This window comes from Microcaecilia unicolor, chromosome 7, assembly GCF_901765095.1.
Source record: "Microcaecilia unicolor chromosome 7, aMicUni1.1, whole genome shotgun sequence".
Taxonomy (NCBI): Eukaryota; Metazoa; Chordata; class Amphibia; order Gymnophiona; family Siphonopidae; genus Microcaecilia; species Microcaecilia unicolor.
This window is the reverse complement of record NC_044037.1, coordinates 55,846,062-55,869,782: the sequence shown is the minus strand read 5'-3', so window position 1 is coordinate 55,869,782 and position 23,721 is coordinate 55,846,062. Positions and strand designations below refer to the sequence as shown.

At 41.7% G+C, this 23,721-nt stretch overlaps 1 protein-coding gene across 5 annotated transcripts in view; it reads left to right on the top strand.

Annotated features, from left to right (window-relative positions):
* The window catches only part of RPS6KA6 (ribosomal protein S6 kinase A6), a 248,754-nt gene that overhangs the window by 137,937 nt on the left and 87,096 nt on the right, over positions 1–23,721 (top strand). The window lies entirely within an intron of this gene.

The window sequence follows — 23,721 nt, the reverse complement described above, 5'->3', positions numbered from 1 at the left end:
AGGTGTATTAGATTGCCTATGGTTCTCATAGGAGACCATCTCTTATCGATGCAGCATACTGAGCATTGTTTATTGTTGACAGGTATTATTATTATTTGTTACATTTGTATCGCACATTTTCCCACCTTTTGCAGGCTCATTGTGGCTTACATATAACCGTTAACGGCGTTAGCCGGTTACGGTTTGAACAAATACATAGTATGAATGAATACAAAGTGATATTGTGGTATAATGAGGTATATGTTTGGTAGGAAACAGTTGGGGGGAACTTAGAGAGGGAAAGGGGGGAGAAGAGTCAGGTAATGTCCGTTATGGTCTTTGGTTATATTGTGTTGCAAGTGACCGGTATTTTTATGTTGGGTCAGTGGGGTATGCTCTTCTGAACAAGTCTGTCTTTAGTGCTTTCCGAAAATTTAGGTGGCCGAGCGTAGTTTTTACTGCTTTTGGCAATGAGTTCCATAGTTGAGCGCTTAGGTAGGAAAAGCTGGTTGCATATTTGGATTTGTATTTGAGTCCTTTGCTGCTTGGGTAGTGGAGGTTTAGGTATGATCGTGCAGATTTTGTGGTGTTTCTGGTTGGCAGGTCGATGAGGTCTGTCATGTATCCCGGTGCCTCGCCGTAAATAATTTTGTGAACAGTCGTGCAGATTTTGAAGGTTATGCGTTCTTTGATTGGTAGCCAGTGCAGTTTTTCTCTGAGTGGTTTGGCACTGTCAAAACGTGTTTTTCCAAATATAAGCCTGGCTGCTGTATTTTGGGGGGTCTGAAGTTTCTTTATGATTTGGTCCTTGCATCCCGCATAGATTCAATTACAGTAATCTACGTGGCTTAATACCATGGACTGAACCAGGTTACGAAATATTTCCCTTGGAAAGAATGGTTTTACGTGTTTGAGTTTCCACATTGAGAAAAACATTATCTTTATGGTGGATTTCGCTTGGGTCTCTAGTGATAGGTTAGGGTCGATTGTTACTCTGAGAATTTTCAGGCTGCCTGTATCCTGGGGAGTTAATGTTTGTGGGTTTGTATGCATTGTATTGGGATGAGATGATGAGACATTTGACTTCCTTACTAAGCTTGTGTTTGGATAAACATGACCCTTTAATCTGTGTCAGTGTGAACTATATCTTTAGCTAGTTCATATTTATTTTATTTCTCTGCTGTATTTTAATTGGCTTTTAATGAATGGATCATAGAGACAGACCCTGGTACTGTGTCAGAGATTCTGCCTTGAATTATGACATGATAGACATCCTTTCTGGCGGTCACGCTTTTTTAAAATCTCTGTACCATTCATGCTGTGTTATAGTGCCTCTGCCTTTTGTGCCACATTTTTGCAGCATAGGACTATATCATATGGGCATACTTTGTGCTCTTTGCTTCCTTGTTCTAAAGGGTGAATACAGTGAGCCTCATAGCAATCATGCCTTCTAGTTTCATATTTCATTGCAGGATCTAGAAGCCAAGTCATAGTGACTAGTCATCTTCAGGGGTTATATCATAGGGCCAGTGGAAATATATGACCTTTTTCTCTTTAGTTGTTGCAGACTATACCTCTGGCAAATGGCTATTAGAAAGTACAGTTCCTTGGGCTTGTCTGTGAAGCCAGTATTTGGGACTTCATAAAAGCTTCAAAGATAAGGCAGCATAAGTGAAACCATTGCATGCTTACAAATTATAACTGTAATTGCAAAATTAGTGAATTCTTTGCAGGTAGGAATATCAGTAACACATGGATAAGCTAGATTTCAAATTCTTCTCAGAGCCCAGGACTTCTGAATTACCACAAACAGGCAGTTTGGACCAAAGTCTGTGCTTCCACACACTCAAAAACTTAGCCTTTTCTCATCATCTAGCAAAGTATTTTGTTTAAATATCCACATTAGTGGATTTTACTATAATGTTTTTTTTATTGAGGAAACCTTGCATTTAGAGGAATCTGTTGGGTTTAGCTCAAGCTGGGTAGATATTCCCTGTTCCCAGAGGACTTATAAAGTTCCATTGTTCATAAGAAGATTGTCAGAAATATGACATCCAAGTTGGAAGATTACCTGAAATATGGTCATTTTACAAAGGCTTGATAAAAGCACAGCTTTAAAAAAAATTAAATTGTTTTTAAATACATGTTTATTCCTATATATTTTATATCTATTTGCCGTCAAGTATAGCTGGAAAAGCCATTTTGCAAATGAAAATGTGCAAAAAAAGACTTTACTTGGGTGTTGCACATGTAAGCAACGGTACTTTCGCATGTAATTCTAGATCTTGCAAAACTACATGTATGAGAGGAGCCTATTAAGAACTGAGTTCTAAACCTCAGGTTTTTGGCTTTTTGAGGTGGTTCTGAACACAATCACCGCCGCTCACTCAAAACTCAAATAAGCAGTTAGCTCACACATATGCCTGATTGTAAGGACATTTAAATGTGAACAGAATTGTTTGAACTACACATGTATACCCCTTATAAAATGAGAACAACATGATTATTTCAAAAGTTTGCCCACACCAGGCCACACCATGTACAAATTTCAAAGGGTACTTATGTGTAAATAGCAACTTTTATAAAATCTCTACTTGCATGTATGCCTTTTACTTGTGTGAACTTGTGGAGTGGAGGAGTGGCCTAGTGGTTAGAGTGGTAGACTTTGGTCCTGGGGAACTGGGCTCGATTCCCACTGCAGGCACAGGCAGCTCCTTGTGACTGTGGGCAAGTCACTTAACCCTCCATTGCCTCAGGTACAAATAAGTACCTGTATATAATATGTAAGCCGCATTGAGCCTGTTATGAGTGGGAAAGCGCGGGGTACAAATGTAATTAAAAAAAAACAACAAAAAAACTAGCTTTACATATATAAATGCCACATAACTCTCTTAAAAAAGACCACTGTTAACATGTGGGAAATAGTGCAAGTTCCATTATTCTCAATAGGGTTTATTTACAAACTATACACTTACTCCTTCATTCTGTATGGCTGGAGCAGTGGCCTAGTGGTTAGTGCAGTGTACTTTGATCCTAGGGAGCTGAGTTCAAGTCTCACTGCAGCTCCTTGTGACTCTGGGCAAGTCACTTAACCCTCCATTGCTCCAGGTACAAAATAAGTACTTGTATATAATATGTAAACTGCTTTGATTCTAACCATAGAAAGGCCAAGTCCCATCCCCTTTCCTTATATAAACATAAAAAGTTGCCTAAAATTAGGCGTCAATTGCAAATATAAGTTATAGAATACTAGCAGGAGGGGGTCCCTCATTTACAGGTGGCACTTATACACTAAAATGCTGCTCTTAAAGTATTTTGTAATTTTGGTAAGTGCATTTAACTTTCTTTTGACTTGGCATAAGTGGGTGTGCCTATATGTTGACATGTAAATGCTGACTTATGTTAGTATTCTATAATGGAATCTGGATGTCCAGATGCTGTTATAGAACTAGCGCTTAATATACTGCATCTTGTGCACCCATTTGTGGCACCCACTTATAGAATTGTCCCTGCTAGAGGGTAATTTTATAATTGGATGCCTGGTTTAGAAGAGTGAATAGGTGCCTGCTTAAATACTATTTTTATAAAGACACATAGGTGCCTATGTATCTTTTATAAAATACTAGTGTAAGCGGTAGCACTCGCACCTACATTGCAGATGCAGACACTTAAACCTGCTCTTTAGCAGCTGTAAATGGTCATGCCTAGATTATTTATGTATGCATACAGATTAGTGTACCTTTAAACTCCACCCATCAATCTACATGTGTACCTGCAAACTCTGCCCCAGTGCATGTCTACCAGGAAAGTATGCACCATCATGTCATGGTGCATATCTTTTTGCTAGCTGTTTTTTTATAGCAGACCAGTTATGTACAAAGATAAAGTTACTCTCTTAAAGGGCAATCATATAACTATTCGCCTGAGGTTGGGTGTTCTTTGTGTGCATATGTGTACTAAAAAGTAGCACTTATGTGTGCGCAAGTGCACTAAACACTATTCCATAAGGGTGTTCATAAATGATATGGTGCACAAATACAAGGGGGGGGAGGGTATACATGTAGGTAGAGAATAGTCAGGACGTGGAGGGGCATTTTCGAAAGGGACGTCCTAGTTGCGATTTGGACATCCTTGCAAAATGTCCAAATCCAGAGGTGGGGAAACCCATATTTTCAAAACAAGATGGACGTCCATCTTTCATTTTGAAAATACCGTCAGGGATGTCCAAATCTTTAAATTTGGCATCCCCAGATTTGGACGTCCCTAGATATGGATGTTTCTGATTTTTGACGATTTTCTAAACCAAAGACGTCCATGTCAAAAACAACCAAATGCAAGCCATTTGGTCGAGGGAGGAGTCAGCATTTGTAGTCCACTGGTCCCCCTGACATGCCAGGACACCAACCGGGCACCCTAGGGGGCACTTTAGTGGACTTCATAAATTGCTCCCAGGAACATAGCTCCCTTACCTTGTGTACTGAGCCCCCAAAACCTACTACCCACAACTGTACAACACTACCATAGCCCTTACGGGTGAAGGGGGGCACCTAGATGTGGGTGAAGAAGGTTGTGGGTTTTGGAGGGCTCACTGTTTTCTCCACAGATGTAACAGGTAGGAGGGATGGGGCTGGGTCTGCCTGTCTGAAGTGCACTGCACCCACTAAAACTGCTCCAGGGACCTGCATACTGCTGTGATGGACCTGAGTATGACATCTAAGGCTGGCATAACATATTTTTAAAGATATTTTTTTATGGTGGGAGGGGGTTAGTGAGCATTGGGGGAATAATGGGAGGTCATCTGGTCATTTCGGGCACCTTTTTGTGCCTTAGTTGTAGGAAAAACAGGTCTGGGTGAAAATGTCCAAGTGCTCGTCAGGGACATCCTTGTTTTTTCAATTATGGGTCAAGGACGTCCAAGTGTTAGGCACGCCCAAGTCCCACCTTCGCTACGTCTCCGACACGCCCCCTTGAACTTTGGCCATCCTTGCGACGAAGTGCAGTTGGTGACGTCCTAAATCGGTTTTCGATTATACCGATTTGGACATCCCTGGGAGAAGGACGTCCATCTTCCAATTTATGTCTTAAGATGGACGTCCTTCTCTTTCGAAAATGAGCCCAATAGTCTTCCAGTTATATGTGAAACTTGCAGAATACTACAAGTTACACGTGCATTTAGGTGTGCTTAGTTATACCAATTCTAAGGCTGGTGTCACTTGTGTGCACCTAAGCCATACCGAAGCTGGGTTACACTAGTATACTATAACTGAACTGGGCACCCAGATGCAGTTATAGAATATGTGCTTCCTGTGTGGCATCAGGGTGCCTTTTATAGAATTGCCATCTTAATGTACATTATGGCAATGCAGCATATTAAATGAGGTTGTAAGTTTTGTACCTGAAGCAATGAAAAATGAAGTGACTTGCCCAAAATCTCAACAGTGTCATCAGGATATCAATTCTGGCTTCCCTGGTTTTCAGTCTGCTGCTGTAACCACTTGGCAATTATGTGCTGTCCACCATGGACTTAGTTTGGAATTTTGATACTGTAACACATAATGATGTTTCTGCTGCTGCTGTCGTCTTGGTTTCCATAATTGAAAAAAAAAAGTTTTGGAAATAGCAGGTCTTTGAAGACCACTGATTCATCTCAGTTGCATACATTGAGATGATGTGGAGCACCATTTCTGTAGTTTCCTAGGAAACTCTTAGATCTCTGTTTTACTACTAATAATCATTTCTATAGCGCTACTAGATGTACGCAGCGCTGTACACTAAATATGTAAGAGACAGTCCCTGCTCAACAGAGCTTACAATCTAATCAGGACAAACAGGACAAATAACGGATAAAGGAATTACTTAAGGTGGGAATGATAAAACAGACAAGGGTACTGAACAAGTGAATAGGGTTAGGAGTTAAAAGCAGCCTCTAAAAGTTGGGCTTTTAGCTTAGATTTGAATACACCAGAGCAGAGTTTGCATTGATGTAGCGTGCCTCAATTTTCATTCCATCTTGGATGTTTTTTTTTTTGTGTTGCTGTTGGTTGAAGCAGTATTTTTCACCATCTGACTTGGTTTTTCTATTTTGTTTTTTCCTTGCGCTAAACGTTTCCAGTTTAGATTTTCCAACATATTTGAAAGTTTCATTTCCTTTTTATTGTCTTAATGGATGTTTTCTTGATGACTTTAGCCATGCCTTCTGGCTATCTCTCTCCCCTTTACTTTCTCTTTGATCATCTCTTTTGGGGAACCATTTTCTCTGTGATGTTTTTCTACACTGTTTTCTTTAGTGTGAGGTAAAATCCTTACAGACTCTGCTAATAGGGAAGAATTATGTATGCAGTGACATCACCTGTGACTAGCAGAATCGCAGCTCTGATGATTTCTTTTCCCTTTTTTTCTTTTCTTATTAGGAGGGAGGGGGTTAAAGATTCTGGTATTATAATAAAAGGAGGGGTTTTGTGTAGGAGGGAATTTTGCTTTATGTAAAAGCTGAGCGCAAAATTCAAATCTCTTGTCTCTTGGTTTTCTCTCCTGCCAGGACTCTCGCAGTTCGGGAAGTCCTCAGACCTAATGCTATAATAACCAGCAGCAGCAAACAATAATTTAGCTGGGTTTTACTAGCTTAGTGAACCTTTTAAAAAGAGCTAACAAGAACTATCCAAGTTCGTCATCACAAGGATATTGTCCTGCAGTCTGGGTAAAACCAGGGGCATTGGGGAGCTACTCCACCCACTTATAAGGAGTAGGAAAGGAGGAAGCAATCTGCGTTGTTTTAAAATAGTTTTCTGACTTGGCATTCAGCTGAGAACCCCATCTAAATCTGAGGAAAGCAACCTTCATGCCATCTAGCAGTGCCCTGGCAGATCCTAGAGCACATCAGCTTATCGCCAGTCTTCAGGAGACTCACCATCTCCAGAGTCTCAGGTATCAAAGAGATCATCAAAGTTACGTGAGTGTGGTTCCCTTTTATTATCTGCACCTCTGCTAAAGATAACATAAAATGTTGGATGTGAACTTTGGAGAATGGTCTCTTCTCCCTATGGATTTAATGAAGGCTTTGGATATGAGAAATTAGAGTCTTTTTGTAAATATGTTTAGTGCCTGCCTCTGATGAAGTGCCTGTTTAAACTGATCTGAAGTAATTCAGTAAACAAGAAGTGGTTCAGAGCACATCTATGGTTTGGTTTCTATTTTTTTAAGAAGGAGTGTGTGTAAAAACTACCTGCTCTTTTTGACCTCCTGGAAGTCCCCATTCCCGTCTCACACCCCAGAAAACAAATACTGTGCACATAGCCCATTGTTATGCTTGGGAGTACACACATTAGCAACTGCCTAGAGCAGGAATTTTCAACCCACTCCTTCCTACACACCTAGTTGGTTTTCAGGATACCCACAAAAAGAATATGCATGACAGAGATTTGCATGCACTGCCTCCATTTTATGCAGATTCCTGTCATGCATATTCATTGTGGGTATCCTTAAAACCTGACTGGCTAGATCTGTACTGAGGACTGAGGCCCAGATGCACAAAACTTTAACAACCCTTTAACCACCCTTTATTGAAGAAATTGCCAACCGTTTCATGTACTAAAGCCCATTTTTCGAGGACCATAGCAGCTAACGAAAATGGAATGCAGATGAGCAATTAGTGTAGAAACCCTTTTGAAATGACATGCACTAACGTTTTCCGATTGGTTTAACGAAGGAAAAAGCTGAGAAATCTAACGAGAGGTCTGTACCTCTTGTTAGGGCTCTCCGGCTAAAAACTCTAATGTAGAACTAAAAAAAAAAAAAAGAACAAGGGGGGTGAAAACATGCGCCAGAGGCGTCCTTTATTGACGCCCCAGGTCGCCACTGTTCCCCGCTCCCTCTGCAAGCAATCCAGAAGTTAAAAAATAAAGGACCAGGAGGGGGCAAAGGTGCTCGTCAGGAGCGTCCTGTTTGAACGGCCTTGCCCCCCCCCACCCCGTCCGAGGTCACCGCTGCTCCCCACATTATAAATGTAAAAATTTATAATGCGGGGAGCAGCGGCGACCTTGGACGGGGTGGGGGGGGGCAAGACCATTCAAACAGGACACTCCTGACGAGCGCCTTTGCCCCCTCCCGGTCCTTTTTTGAGTTTTGTTTTTATTTTGGGAGCCATGTGTGTGTTTGTTTTTTTGTTTTGACAGTGGCATGCGCAGAGCAGCCAGCATAACGCTTGGCTGCTCTGCGCATGCTTTAGGGGCCTTTTACCGACGGGGATTACGGACGTATGATACCTTGTACTTTTCAATACTGCACCGAACATTTCTGAGCTGTTTTTTTAATGCATTCTTCATTTTTTAAAATTTGCTAAGTACTTTTATGATTTTGATTTTTTTACGTTTGGTTGATGCATCTGGGCCTGAGTTGAAAATCTCTGACCTAAAGTGACTTTCTACTTGGCCAGGGCCCCATCAACAGTTTGAATTCTGCCATGCTTAATATACAGTGTCCATGCTTCATAAATGTATTTAATGAAGACTTTGCTAATCATTGTTCCCTTTCAAGCCCACTTATTCAGTTCTGTCTTTAAGATTTGTAAAGGAGGAAATTGAGGGTTTAAGCAGGCTGCTGGCTGGTTTGCAGTCTAGTTGCTTGACAGCCATTTCAGAAGCTTCAAGATTCTAAGCTCTCAGCTGCGGAAGCTACCTTGATTTAGCAGATGTATTCATATGAACTATATGTGAATACACATATATTAACATATGTTTGAATTTGAGAACCCTAATTACAGGTAATTATTTTTGCTTAATTTTTTGATCTGATATTAAGTTACCAAAAATATGGTTAATTATTTCCAAATTAGGGTTGCTAACTTATTTTTGTAGTGCAGGTACACTGATAGTGCGTTAAATGTTTAAAATTTTCTAATAGAATTTTTACTCAAAGTGCAAATACTTGTCCGTTACAAGAAATTATTCTAAATGAATTGAGATGTATACTGTATTTGTACTGTCGCACTTGTTTAAAGGGGTCACAAGTTTTCATGGTGAAAGGATCTTTCTTTGAAATTCAGTGCTCCCCTTTCCCTTCCTAAAGGTGATTTGGAATATGTAAAACAAATTTCAAAAAAACACCATTTTATAAAGGCAACATAGGCACCTATGCGCTTTATAAAATAAGCTCCTACAAAGATCCTCGGTAGCTCAAATGCTTTTCGATGACACGCAGGGTATTTTCTTCTCACATATGGGTGATGTCACCAACAGAGCCCCTGTGCAGACACTGAACAATGTTCTGTAGTTTGTTAAAGTTTTGGCAGGCCCCCACTGCCTATGTGTGAGTGATTTTCTGCCTGCCTGACTGACTTGCTTGGAACCCGCAATTTCTTTTTCTCTGAGGAACAGTAGAGACGTCTTCAATCACTGTTGCTTGCTTTTCTCTTGAGAGACTTCCTGCTTCTCCTTTTACTGTGAAGAGCGTGGGAATTCCCCCCCCCCCCCCCCCCCCCCAAAAAAAAAAAAAAAAAAAAACAATCCTTTTACAATTGAGCTGTTTGATTTTGCTGTGGCTATTTTTCCCATAACGCCTGAAAACCTGTCAGTGGGTTTAAATGGTGCACAAAGCATGCCTAGGACTGATCTACATGATGTGTACCTGACCTGTCTAGGCCCTGACTGTAAGTCCTCTAATTGTTCTCTTTGTGCTCAGAAGCAGAAGAGAACCCCAAAAAGTTGAGAAGCCCTGTGTGAGGCATCAAGGGTGCCAGTGCTGACTATGGTGCTGCTCCAGCCCATTTGGTTGACCCATGCCCTCCTTGTTGGCTGTTAATCCACACCGCTACCTTGCCAGGCATCTGGGCCAGTACTAGCTGACTGCGGTGTTCTTTTGAAGCCTTTCAGGGGAGGTAGCGACCCTGGACTCCAGGAGAGGACCTGAATCTCAGTACTATCACCCGGAACCTGGCCCTGTGGCCAGTAGACTAAGGCATGTGTAGGCTCAGACTTTCCAGAGGAATATATTCCCACTCATTGGGATCTGAGGTTGAACCAGAGGACCTCTTGGAAGAGAGAACCCTTAGCCCAGTGTTTCTCAAACCTGGTCCTGGAGGCACCTCAGACAGTCAGGTTTTCAGGATATCCACAATGAATATTCATGATAGATTTGCATGCACTGCCTCCACATAGTAAATGATGGCAGATAAAGACCTGTACAGTCCATCAAGTCTGCCGAACAAGATAAACATATCTATACTTGATCTTGATACATCATATGTATACTTGATCTTGATTTATCCTTGCCATTTTCAGGGCATAGACCATTGAAGTCTGCCTGATACTGTCCTTGTTCTAAACTTTCCGAAGTTGTCATCAAAGCCCCTGAAAAGCGCCACTTCAGCCCATCCAAATCTATTCAGCTACGATCAGGGCACGGACTGTAGAAGCCTGCCCAGCACTGGCCTTGTTCTCCTACTTCTGAAACCGAATCTGTCCAGCCGTGATCAGGGCATAAACCATAGAAGTCTGTCCAGTACTGGCTTTGTTTTCCAGTTACCAGTGGTGCTACTTAATCTCTGCTAAGCTTCTTTGGATCCATTCCTTCTAAACCGCATTCATTTTTATTTATCCCAATTACCGATGTTGCTACCAAATCTCTGCTAAGCTTCTTTGGATTCATTCTTTCTAAACATGTTTTCCTTTGTGTTTATCCCAATTACTGGTGTTGCTACCTAATCTCTGTTAACTGCTTTGAATCCATTTCCTTCTAAACAGGATTCCTTTGTGTTTATCAATTTGAATTCAGTTACAGTTTTCATCTTCACCACCTCCCACAGGAGGACATTCCAGGTATGTACCACCCTCTCAGTGAAAAAAATACTTTCTGACATTATTCCTGAGTTGGCCACCTTTCAACCTCAATTCATGTCCTCTAGTTTTACTGCCTTCCCATCTCTGGAAAATGTTTGTTTGCAGATTAATACCTTTTAAATATTTGAACGTTTGTATCATATCACCCTTGTTTCTCCTTCCTCCATGGTATACATGTTCAGGTCATCAAGTCTCTCATGTTTTGCTAGGCAAACTCCATACCATTTTTGTTGCTTTTCTTTGAACCGCTTCAAGTCTTTTTACATCCTTAAGAAGATGTGGCCTCCAAAACTGAACACACTACTTCAAGTGGGGCCTGACCAATGACTTCTACAGGGGTATCAATACCTCCTTTCTTCTGCTGGTTATACTCCTCTCTATGCAGCCTAGCTTCTTTCTGGTCATGGCCACCGCCTTGTCACATTTTCATCACCTTGAGATCCTTGGACACCTTCATCCCAAGGTCTCTTTCCTGGGCCGAGCTTACCAATATTTTCCACCTATCTAGTACGTCTCTCTTGAATTTCTGCACCACAGGTGCATCACTGTGCATCTTGCAGATGCATCACTCAGTACTTAGCATTAAATTTTACCTGCTAAGACCATTCACCATTCTTCCAGCATTTGGAGATCCCTTCTCATGGTTTCTACTCCCTCCAGGGTATCCGCTCTATTGGCTATCTTTGCGTCATGTTCAAAAGGGTAAACTTTTCATTGTAACCCTTCAGCAAGGTCTCTCACAAATATATTAAACAGAATTGGCCACAACATGACCCCTGAGGCACTCCACTACTCATTTTTCTTTCCTTCAAGCAGATTCCATTTACCATCACCCTGTGTTGCCTGTCTGTCAAACAGTTTCCAATACAGTACATTGGAGTCCTACTAACTGCGATTCAGGCTTGAGCCTACTTGCCTTGAGTCCCAATGAATGCTGTTAACTGCATCGCTACTCAGGCTCAGCACAGCCAGCAGGTCACAGGTTTGCAGACGCTGAGGTTATTGGGCCACATGGCCTCCACCGTGCATGTCACAACCATGGCTAATCTCCAGTTTCCAGGTGCCCAGTGGTGTTATGCTACAGGGTATCTTGCAGATATCATCTTGGTCACTCCAGAGTTGATAATCACTTCGTTGGTGGATGATTCGATCCAATTTCTCTGGTCGACGATTCCTCCTCCCCAGAAGATTCTGACCACAGATGCATCCAGTCTGGAATGGGGGGCTCATGTGGATGAGATTTATACCCAGGGTCCACTCAGGAGACCCAGCTTCACATCTATTTCCTAGAGTTCTGGGCAATTTGGAACTCATTAGCTGATCTCTGAAAGCCTTTAAATTCAGAGATTGGCTAATGAACCAAATTGTTCTTATTCAAACAATCAGATTGCCGTGTATTATGTCAATGTGCAGGGGGATATGGATTCCCAATCCTTGTGCTCAGAAGCTGGCGGGATGTGGCATTGGACCTCCCGCCAGGGGATGGTTGTTGTGACCACATACCTGGCAGGCAAAGACAACAGTTTAGCTGACAGGCTAAGCAAAGTGAAGTGATGCAACCACACAAGTGGTCTCTCAGTATGAGCATTGCTCGCCAGATCTTTCAAGAGTGGAGCAATCCCCTCAGTGGATATTTTTGTCACTCATCTCAACAACAAAGTTCATACTAACTCTTCCAGACTAAAATCACACAGCAGACTAGCATCGGATGCCTTTTCTCCTTGATTGGAGAGAGTGCTTTCTGTATGCATTTTCTCCGATCCCTCTAATAGGGAGACTCTGCTGAAACTCAAACAGGACCAGGGAACTCTGATCCTCATTGTGCCTTATTGGCCAAGGCAGATACGATTCCCTCTTCTTCTGGAGTTGTCTTCCAAAGAGCCTTGGAGATTGGAGCATTTCGGACCCTCATCACGCAGAACGAGGGATCTCTTCTGTATTCCAACCTTCAATCCCTGACCTTTATGGCTTGGATGTTGAGAGTGTAGAATTTGGTGTCTCCAAAATCCTGCTGGCTTCCAGGAAAGATTCCACCAAAAGGTTCTATACTTTTAAGTCGAAGACATTGCTGTCTAAATGTGAAGGCAGGGCCCTAAATCTTATATATTTCCCTACGTAAAACCTGTTTGAATACCATTTGCATCTCTGTCTGGTTTAAAAACCAACTCTGTAAGGGTTCACCTTAGTGAATTGGTTCTTACTATCCCCATGTAAAAGGTAAGCCTATCTCTGTACAGCCTCTAGTTGTTTGCTTCATAAAAGGTTTGCTGTTGACAAAGCCCCATGTCAAACCTCTGAATGTTCCTATATAAATACAGAACTCAGTTGTTAAATGTAAGCATACATCTTTCAAAAAGGAGGAAAAACGCCTCAAGAAAAAGCTTCTCCCACAGCTGTAAGTGGGATAAAAGCTATCGTTTCATCATCATGGGCGATACAAAAAACCTCCTATATTTAATTATTTTTTATTTATTTTTGCTTTTACTATTCCTTTTACCACAAATGAAAAATTTCACCCTGCCATCCAAATTGAAAAGTTTTTACTTAGCTTAGGCAGACTATAAACTCTCTCCTTTCATGACCGAAATCAAACTGGTCAATGGGTCCCATTTCACAATACGCTGCTTCAGGACCACAGCTATTCAATTATATATTTCAACGGTCATCTTTCAGCCCGTTCAGTATGCCGACAGTCGCATGGCTCTGAATGTGTCATGGGACCTCAACGTCATCCTCACCTAGCTGATGAAAGCTCCTTTTGAGCTACTTGATTAATGTCATCTGAAGTACCTGACCTAGAAGGTCTTGTTTTTGGTGGCAGTCACTTCAGCTCGCAGAATCGGTGAGCTTCAGGCCCTACTAGAGGATCCACCATCATAGCAGAGTAGTTTCTCCACATGCATTCTAAGTTCCTTCCTAAGGTGGTATCAGAGTTCTATCTTAACCAATCAATTGTCCTTCCAATAATTTTCCCAAGACCTCATGTCCATCCTGGCGAAAGTGCACTGCACACCTTGGACTTCAAGAGAAGCTTGGCCTTCTACCTGGAGTGGATTAAAGTCTGTGGGCAGTCCACCCAGTTTTTTGTTTCTTTTGACCCAAACAGGATAGGGGCAGCTATTGGTAAATGCACTTTGTTCATCTGGCTAGCAAACTGCATCTTCACTTATGCCCAGGCTGCGCTGACTCTTGAGGCCTGTGTCATGGTTTACAACATCAGAGCCATGGCTGTATTGGTAGTCCTCTTTAGGTCTGCCTACTTTGAGGAGATTTGCAGAGTTGCAACATGGTCTTCAGTCCTCATATTCATATCACATTACATTCTTGAGCAGAATTCCTGACGCAATAGCTGGTTTGATCAGACAGTCCTGTGGAATTTGGAGTCTAGAATCAAACTCCAGCCTTTTAGGCTCATTCTTTTCTGGTCCAGGCTGCACTTTCACATCAGGCTTGTTTGTGGTGATAATGTTGGTTCCTGTTGACCTTGCCATTGTAAGTCCCTGTTGACTGTTGTTTTCAGTGATCCTGGTAGCTAGACTATCCTGCTTGTCCTTGGAGAAAGCAATACTCATCTGTAGCAGTTGTTTTCCCGAGGACAACAGGACATTGCTTCTTTTATCCAATTGTGAGTCCCGCGTGAGTTGGGTAGGCAGGAAGGCACTCATGTATGCGTGGTGGGGGACTGCCGAAGGCTTCTAGAAACTACAGAATATTGGGCAGCGTCCGAACTAGGTCTTCATCAGTGACACCACCCACATGTGAAAATATTTGTCCTGTTGTCCCTGGAAAACACCTCTACAGGTAACTTCACTTTCTCTGCACATATCTACACTGGTTCTTAAGGTGTAAATGTGCGCTTCCTTATAGTCCCACCAGACCCAAACCAGATGCTTGGGTTATGCCCTTCTGCCAGCAGGTGGAGACTGAGAAGTAATGAAATATTATGTCAGTTTAGAACCCTGTGTAGCCCCCCTGATTAGCTAGTATTTTTCAGTCTCCAGAAGGTGGCAGAACTTCCTGTGCAGCCTCCTGTGGTCTGGTAGGATATTATCTCGTGAGGCAGTTTCTTTTTAGTCTGTGAATTGGTGGTTTCATAACAGATGAATTGGTCTGGAGCACTGGCTGGTATATCTGGAATTTTTATTTGGTGCCCCAGGTCTCCCCCCTCCCTATCTCTCTTCCCTTTCCTTAGGGATTGTAGGAAAGGAGTGGTGGTTGTGCCTTGGTACCTTTCCCTTGTCTTAAGGTACCTTAAGAACCTGAACTAAGTTCTCCAACAAAAAAAAAGGGGGAAAAAAAAGAAAAACATTTTTATTCTGCACAGCTTGTGTGTAGCAACTGGGAGAGAGCTTGCTCTGAAAGGGAGCTTCTGAAGTTTCCTGTGAAGGAAGGTATATGTTGTTCCTTCATTTATACATGCCCTTTTTGCTCCAAAGCATTGTCAGCTGTAACTGCGGCCATCTCAAGATATGGCAAACAAGCTGGAGAAACCCAAGCATTGCACAGTCAGTGGTGCTTGTGTATGGAGGACCAAGTTGCAAGTCAGAAAGCAGTGGTGGGCAGCAGTACAGCAGGAGGACTTGAATCATTTTTTGCTGTCAGGTGGTGAATTGCTTTACCCCTCAGCAGAGTATGTTTTGGCGGAAACTTCTCTTTCTCTGCCGGGACTGGTGCTATCATCCTATTCTGGGCTTGCTGAATTGCTTCCTGCAGCACTTGCTTGAGCCTTTTGTATGAGATAGAATATGGCTACTGAGTCCCTATCTGGGATTAAATTTCCAGAATTTTCCAGGGAAGAGTCTTCTAAACATACAAGATTAGACCTTTCTAATGATCCTGAAGAAGGTAACTTGGGTTGTTTTGGCTTCAGGAAGTTCTTCCTTAGCGCTCCTGAGCAGCTTTTGGTCGATGTGGACATTTTTTTTTTCTGAGAAAGATATTACTTCCTTAGGGAAAGACCTATCTATGGTGTACATTTTCCGCAAAGAAGAATGAACCACCGTAATTTCTTAGATATTATCTGTTCTTAATATTAATTTGGAACAACCTAGTGCCAATGTGCTCCAGGTATTCTGTCTCTTAGTAGGTATAAAGAAATTCTCTAAAGCCATCCCAGTTCATTGTTCCATTAATATTTTAGCTGAATGGGAAGTTCTGATGTGTCTCAGTTTTTTTCGGGCTATGGCTGTTGTATCCAGTAGAATCTCAGGTGAAGGACAAGTTCAAATTGTCTAAAATAGATAGTCTCTGCAGTAACCAAAAAGACTAGAATTCTGGTAGAAGGTGGCACAGAGCTGAAAAATCCTCAGGTTAGAAGGATGGAGACTCTTTGAAACATGTGTTTGAGGTGTCCATGTTAGCTTTACAGGCTATGGTAGTTATGTAGCCAGAGCATGTTTTAGATGGTCTGATATCTGCTAAGAGCATGGCCCTTTTTAGTAGGTGCTTGTTGCTCTTTTGGTCTCCAGGACCAGTCTGCTGATCTCTTCTAAGATGTGTCTCACAAGATTACCTTTATGGGTTGCCTTTTATTGGAGAATATGGCTCAAAGTCTTGCTGAGATCAAGGCTCTCAAACTTTCAGAAGGTAGGGCTAGATCTTCTGTGTGAAGAGCTTCCTCTAGAGGGCATTTTTAAGATTCTAAATGTTTTAGGCCCTGCAGATTGAGCGGTACTCAGCATAGCAGGGTTGCGTTTTGGGGTAGAGGTTTCGTGGTGGGAGTTGTCAGTGCCCCTAAATCTTCCTAATGAAGGTTTGTGGGTCTGTTCTCTCAGTGGTTAGAGGCATGGCTATGTAACTGCGTACTATCGGTACACTTATTACTGGAACGATAATGAAATACTATAGCGTCAAAGGCGTTGCTTTGCTTAATTTCCAAACCAAGGAAGTTTGTTGTAGCTACCGCCAGGTCATTTCCAGTACAGCCTACCGCGTATTATCGAGTACCACGCATTAATTTTATGATTTTGAGAGATGGGTTATTACTGCATATAAAACTATCAGGTGCTTTAATAGTGTACATACAGTGCTCCACTGTTTATCAAATCCCATCCCTTTCACTTTTTAGATCCTGGTCATGTGCTTTGGGTATAACTTGATTGCATGCAAGAGGTCAGAAAGTCTGACTGTTTGTTGTCCTTGGGTAAGCTGATAAAGATGAAGTTGCCTCCAAAACAAGTATAGCTTGTTGGAATAATTAGGTAAAAAGCCGTCCAGTTTCAGATGTTTTGAAGGTTCTCTAGTAGAAGTCAGTTTTATCTTGGCAGAGCATTCTCTGATTCCACTTGAGATTTGTAAAGTAGCAACTTGGTTATCCTTTCATTCTTTCACAAAACATTACCATCTGGATGTTCAGGTTAGAGAAGATGCATCCTTGGCAGCCAGAGTTTTGATGACTGGGCTGTGATTATCCTGTCCTACTTAGGTACTGTTTGGTATGTCCCAAGTATCTGGACTGATCTGGTGAGACGATAAGGAAGGACAAATTAGGCCTTAATAGCCATCTTTCTTTCCTTGAGTCCTGGTTGTGTATGTATGCATTGTTCGCATTTTTATCAGAAAAGTGTAGTAGACTCTTGCTTAGGTTCTGTTCCAGGTGTTTAGTATGCTGAAAGAATAATTTTAATAAGTTATGGATAAATCCATTCATTTGTTAATTCTAAGATTTGTTCTTTATTCATTGAAGAGTTCTCCTAGTTCCTTGAGTGATTTTGTGATAAGTTCTTTCTGCTTCGTTTTGAAAAATACTGGCTAATCAGGGGGCCTGCACCAGGTTCTAAACTGCACAGGATTCTAAATTGATGACATCATAGTTCATTACTGTGCTGGCAGAAGGGCATAAATCAAACATCTGGACTGGTTTGGAGGGACTCAAGGAAAGAAAATTAGCAGGTAAGACCTAATTTATCCATGTGTGTACATGCATATTTTATGAGCATACGCTACACCACAGTACTAGTACTACTAATCATTTCTATAGTTCTACTAAACATACACAGCGCTGTACACATTATATGCAGGTATTTTCTCTGTCCCTAGAGGGAAATGTCAACACAAACCATATAAAGTAGGTGCTATCTTTCAGTGCACCTTCATTTTACGTATGTATAGTTCTCATAATCCATGTGTAAAATATTATGCATGGTATTCAAAATTTTAGCAAAATGTTTTCACCAATAGGGAATATTTGAATAGAGAATAAAAAAACAGAAAACAAAAAATAAAGCTATCCTTTATAGTAATCTTTATGATTAGCTATTGAATAACTCATAAGTTCTGATCATATGGAAATTTAAAATTGAATCTGCATATTGTAGGCCATATATGATTCCTTCTTTGCATTTCATTACTGGTGGACATTTAATAGCTTTACAGTCTGATGTTTACACTTCCAAGTCATTATTGCCTGTATTTATCACATACACCATAGCTTACTCTGTTGGGATTTTTAGCCTTTTTTAATTTTCAGGGGGTAGTATTGGTGCAAAAAGTGTGACCGCTTCTTATTTTCATGCTTTGTGTCATTAATTAAAACAAAACAAAGTATCTAGTTTTGAATTGATTATTACCCCAGGAAAAATTACCTGCAGTGATTTGCACCTGCATTTCTATGTGGATGCTTTATTTTTCTTTTGGAAATAACAGAGATTTGAAAATATCCTCTATGTTTTGCTGCTTTCCTCCCCTCACCTAAACACAACCACAGGGACACTAAAGGGGTCTTTTACAAAGGCACACTAGCATTTTTAGCACGCGCTAAACACTAGACACCCATAGGAATATATGGATGTCTCTAGCGTTTAGCGCATGCTTATTTTTAAAGCATGCTAAAAATGCTAGTGCCCCTTTGTAAAAGGACCCCTACGTTTTTTTCAGTTAATGTGCCATAATTGCTATACTTCTGAGTTAAGTGTTAAGGGCAATCCAAGCATTTTGCAATGTATTGAGGCAGAGAAAGTCACTACCGTGCATTAACTGCACAGCAGATAGCAAAAAATACAATTAGCTGTATTTCCTGAGGTGGCATGATTTCTCTGTTATCTGTTGCATTAACAGTTGAAATGTAATAACCACTATTTAATGTGGGAATTCTCCAGGACAAACAAGATAAGTAGTCTTACATGTGGGTGACCTCATTTAATGGAACCAATGCGGAGACGTTCTCCAGCTTGTTTATAACAGCTTCTTTTTTTTTTAAGATCATTGCATTGCTCATATGTATGACCATCCACCTTCTGCTTTTTGTTTGTTTGTGACCTACCAGTTGCCATTTTTTCGCTGTTCTAAGTTTCCTTGATTTTCTATGGCTCGCACTGGTTGTTTTAGTCATTGAGCATCTAGCCAGGTAATTTTCAAGATTGATTCATTTGATTTTTCTGTGGCTATTTATACAGATATGTCCCAGAAAAAACAGCTCCCAGTGGCATTAAAAAGTGTGCCAGCTGTAACAGAACCATATCCATAACAGATACCTATAATTGGTGTCTGCAGCGCCTGGGACCAATTTATGATTTATCATCCTCTATTCTGTATACACAGATGTCAAGGAGAGGAATTAGAGGTCAAAAGAAGCAGTACAAATATATTTTTGGTGCCTATAAGTGTGGTCCAGTCACATCTGCATTGAAAGCAGTGGTCTCTATGACTCCTGTAGCTTCATCAGACACTGGGAACACATTGACTTCGAGAGAGCATTGATAGAAGCCATCAGAGTCAGTCATCCAACGATCCCCTCTCAAAGAAGAGGAAGGATTCATCCTCGTCCTGTTTGTTGCCGAGTGACAAAGATGTTTGGCAGAGGGCAAGACACTTCAACATTGGTCCTGCTTGAAGCATATAAGCAAAACAAGCTTGTCACACCAAAAGCAATCAAAGTCAGAGTCAAGTCGCAGAAGAGGGTGAAGAAAGCAAAATACCAGTATGGTAAAAGGTAACTTCATTGACAAAATAATTCTTAGCCCAAGACCGTTTCAGCATCCACCTGCATCAGCGGTATGACAGCATTACTAAAACGATTGTTGGAAAAAAACACATAAAATAAATGGCATGTCAGTAAAAACAATCGAAACTGCAGCAGCTACTTTCAACAAGTCAAACAAGCATGCAGTCTTTTGTGACTTGTCTCTGACATTGGTTCCCTTTGAAATATGACACAAAGAGCATTGAGTTGCAAGGTCACTGTTGTACTTGAAGCACTCCTGATGTGAGGAATTTTCATCCTCTTTGGCATCTTAGGGGGTGCAACAGTCTCTGAGGAGTCGAGACAGCTTCTGATATACTCTGTGTCTCATTGGGACATGCCACCCTACTGTAATGCCCCGGTCTTTGTCAATGGCAGTCTTCAAAGAGCAACTTATGACCAAGTTCAAAGATTGCATAGAGTGCTTTTGTGCCCAGTGCAAAGCTACAGCTTCAAGAATATTGATGCTGAAGCTCAAGGTGGTGCAATTGATTCTCAAAACCCAATCAGTGACTTCAGGGGGATGCATCAACATTGAGGTCGGGCTCGATGCAGATTTTTATGGTATGTGTCTTCAGCTCATTGGGAGAGTAAAGCTCTCTAATGCACAGAAGATCCCCAGAACTGACACCCCAGGCCTAGGCCTGACCAAGGTGTTGGTTGCTCAAGGCAGGTAGAGATTTGAGCATCTCCCACACAATACTTCTGTGCTTCAGATTTGTGTGAAGATGTTTATACTAGATGTGAGTTGGAGTCTGAGCATTCCTGTGTACAAGAAGAAGAGCCAGTGGTCATCTTGCAGGAGAGGTCCACTGGCCTTTCTTCAGATCCCTCCCCATCACATGAGAAATGAAAAGCTCACCCTAAGGAAATCTCATTCATTAATTTTGTCAGGGACATAGCTAAGTCTTTTCCATTCCTTTGGAGATTGAAGATGAACCCTGTGCACAAATTTTGGACATCCTCCAGTTTGATACCTCCCCCCCCCCCCCCCCAGTACAGTAGGTTAACAAGAAGGATAACTCTGTGTAAAGAGTTCAAAAGGCTCATATTTGAGAAACTACAGCTTCCTCACTATTCCATGGTGGTTCAAAGATTCACTTCTCTGTGTCCCTGGAGAGAGAAGCAAGAACTTTGGAATCTTTTGGGAAACTTTTTTTTACTAGAATGCTTATATCCTACATAGCTGCTTATCTACTCATCATGGGCATGCACTTACAGAACATTAGCACAGTGTGTTGGAGTTTGCCAACACTTTTCTCCAAGAGCCGATGACCTCTCTTAGCTAGTAGCCACCAGACAGGAGTATGGAAAATATATGGTCCATACAACTTACAATATTTTTGATCAGGTATCCAGAATGTCCACAATGGGGATTAGTGTCTGCAGAATTGCTGTGGGTCACAGACGTCAATCCTGAAGTACAGGAGAAGCTGACAGGTGTACTGCGCCATGGAGAGAGTCTCTTTAGAGAAGGTATAGGAGGCTGGAATCCTCATCAAGCAGCACTTGGACGCTCCTGGCCTGACCTTCTCATCCAGGAGGTATTTTAGTGGAGGACAACAGAAGTCCTACTATTCTCATAGGCATAAGTATTACCAGGGCTTAATTTGTAGACAGTAAGAAAGTGGAACTGTGGAATCTGAGAAGGGGTCAGGAGCAGGAACAACAGAAGAAGATGAGCTGAATTAGAGAGCAGAATGACTGTTCTCTGCTGCACTCCAGGGTCACTCCCTCCCCTCCACTTCTGTGCAGCCTACCTGGAAGGAAGGGGCTGAGCACAACACCACTGCTGCTCTGGACTCTGAAAAAAAGTGTAGGAACTTCATTCCAGGCCATTCCCCCAGAAATTAAGCCATGAGTAATCATCCTCCTTCCGCTCCTCCCAGACAATCAGGGACCTTGCTCTCATTCTAGACAGAGAATGCCCCACCCCAAGAAAGTCCAACCATCTTCCTCAATCAAAACTGGCTGCTGCAGAGCATAACTTCAAGTAACTGCACTGGACAACCTTCCTGTAGGAGAGAGACTGCAAGGTGGCTGCTTATAATCTCAGATCTGTGGGTTCTAAAAATGTGGGTAGGTTACCAGCTGTAGTTAGAACAGGTTCCTCCAAATTGTCCACAAAAGCATCAAAATTAAGTTCTTAGCTTTTAGGAATTGTTTACCAATGGTATCTCTTCTCTCTTACAGACCAATAAGGTTAATCCCATTCCACCAGAGGAAAGAGGGAATGGATTTTACACCAAATACTTCCTGATCACTCAAAAGATGGGTGGAATTTGTCTCATCCTAGACCTAAGGACCCTGACAAATATATGGCAAAACAAAAGCTCAGGATGGTTTCCTTAGGCACTCTTACAACATGGTACAAAGAAGAGATTGGTTATATTCTCTAGGCAAAGGGTGCCTTATACGCACACACTTTCTGTGACTTAGATGTATCTTTACCTGAGATCTGTAGCAGGGAATATGCACTTTCAGTATTGTGTATTTCCATTTGGCCTTGCATCAGCACCAAGAGCTTTCACAAAGTGTCTAGTAGTTGTAACAGAATTTTTACACAGACACGGGCATTTCATAGGAAAGTGTAAAAGAATCACTGCACATGACCATTCAGGTGCTGGAGCTACTAGGGTTTATCATAAACTACCCCAATCTCAGCGCACCCCTACTCAAAAATTAGAGTTCACAGGAGCCCTGCTAGACAAGATTCTGGCATATGCATTTCTTTTGTGAAAGTGGATTTTGACTCTCATATCAGTAGTACTAGAAGTGCACCACTGTCAGTAGGTATCAACTAGTTTCATCTTGAGGCCATATGGCCTTCACAGTTCATGTTACTCCTATGGCATACTTCAATTTGAGGCACGCTTGATGGACCCTATCCACCCAATGGGCATAAACAGCAGGATACCTTCAGGACATCTTCGAAATCAAACCTCTCCAATACCACTCTACTCTGGGATTCACTGTCCAGGTGGGTAGTCCAGTCCAATCTAGCAAAAAGTACTCTGTTTCAAATTCCTCAAATTCAAGGGTATTAATGGATGCACCCAACTTGGGATGGGGCTGGTGAGCTCATGTAGATGGGTTCAAAACTGAGGGTATGTGGTCTGCTCAGGAAAACTTCATCAGATAAAGTTCTTGATGCTAAGAGCAAGATGGAGAGCTCTAAAGGCTTTGAAAGACTGGTTAGCCAACCAATTTATTCTAATTCATACAGATCAAATTGCAATGTATTACATCAACAAGCATGGAGGAGATGGGCTTGTACCTCCTCTGTTAGGAAACAGAATGTGGAAGCGGGCCAACTCGTGAGGGATTTCACTCAGAGCAACATATCTGGCAGGGAGAAACAACTGTCTGACAGACTGAGTTAGATTCTGCAACCTCTCAAGTGGTCTCTGAACAAGGGCATAGCGCAGAAGATCTTGTGAATGGGACATTCTTTCAATTAGATTGTATGCAACTCTCTACAACAACCAAATTCCCTAGTTCTTCTCCAGACTAGGATAACAGTCAAACCTAACCTTGAATGCATTTCTCATTCTTTGGGGAAAAGGTCTTCTGTATGTGTATCCGCCAGTTCCTCTCATAGCAAAAGCTATTCTGCAGCTCATCGAGGAACCATGATTCTGATCTCTCTCACCTTCTTCTGAGACTGATATGGTTCCCTCTTTTTTTAGGAGCTTTCCTCCAGAGATTCATGGAAACTGGACTGTTTTCAAACACTAATAACTCAAGATCAGGGATCTCTACTTCATCTTGACCTTCAGTTCCTAGCCCACACAGTTTGGATGTTGAGAAGATGTTCTGGATTCTTTTTGCTTACCTGATAGTGTGTCTTAGGTTCTGTTGGCTTCCAGGTGATTTTCCACTAGGTCTTAAAGATGTAAATGGAAGCCCTATGTCTTTTTCCTGCCCTATTTGAAAATGGATTGAATACCT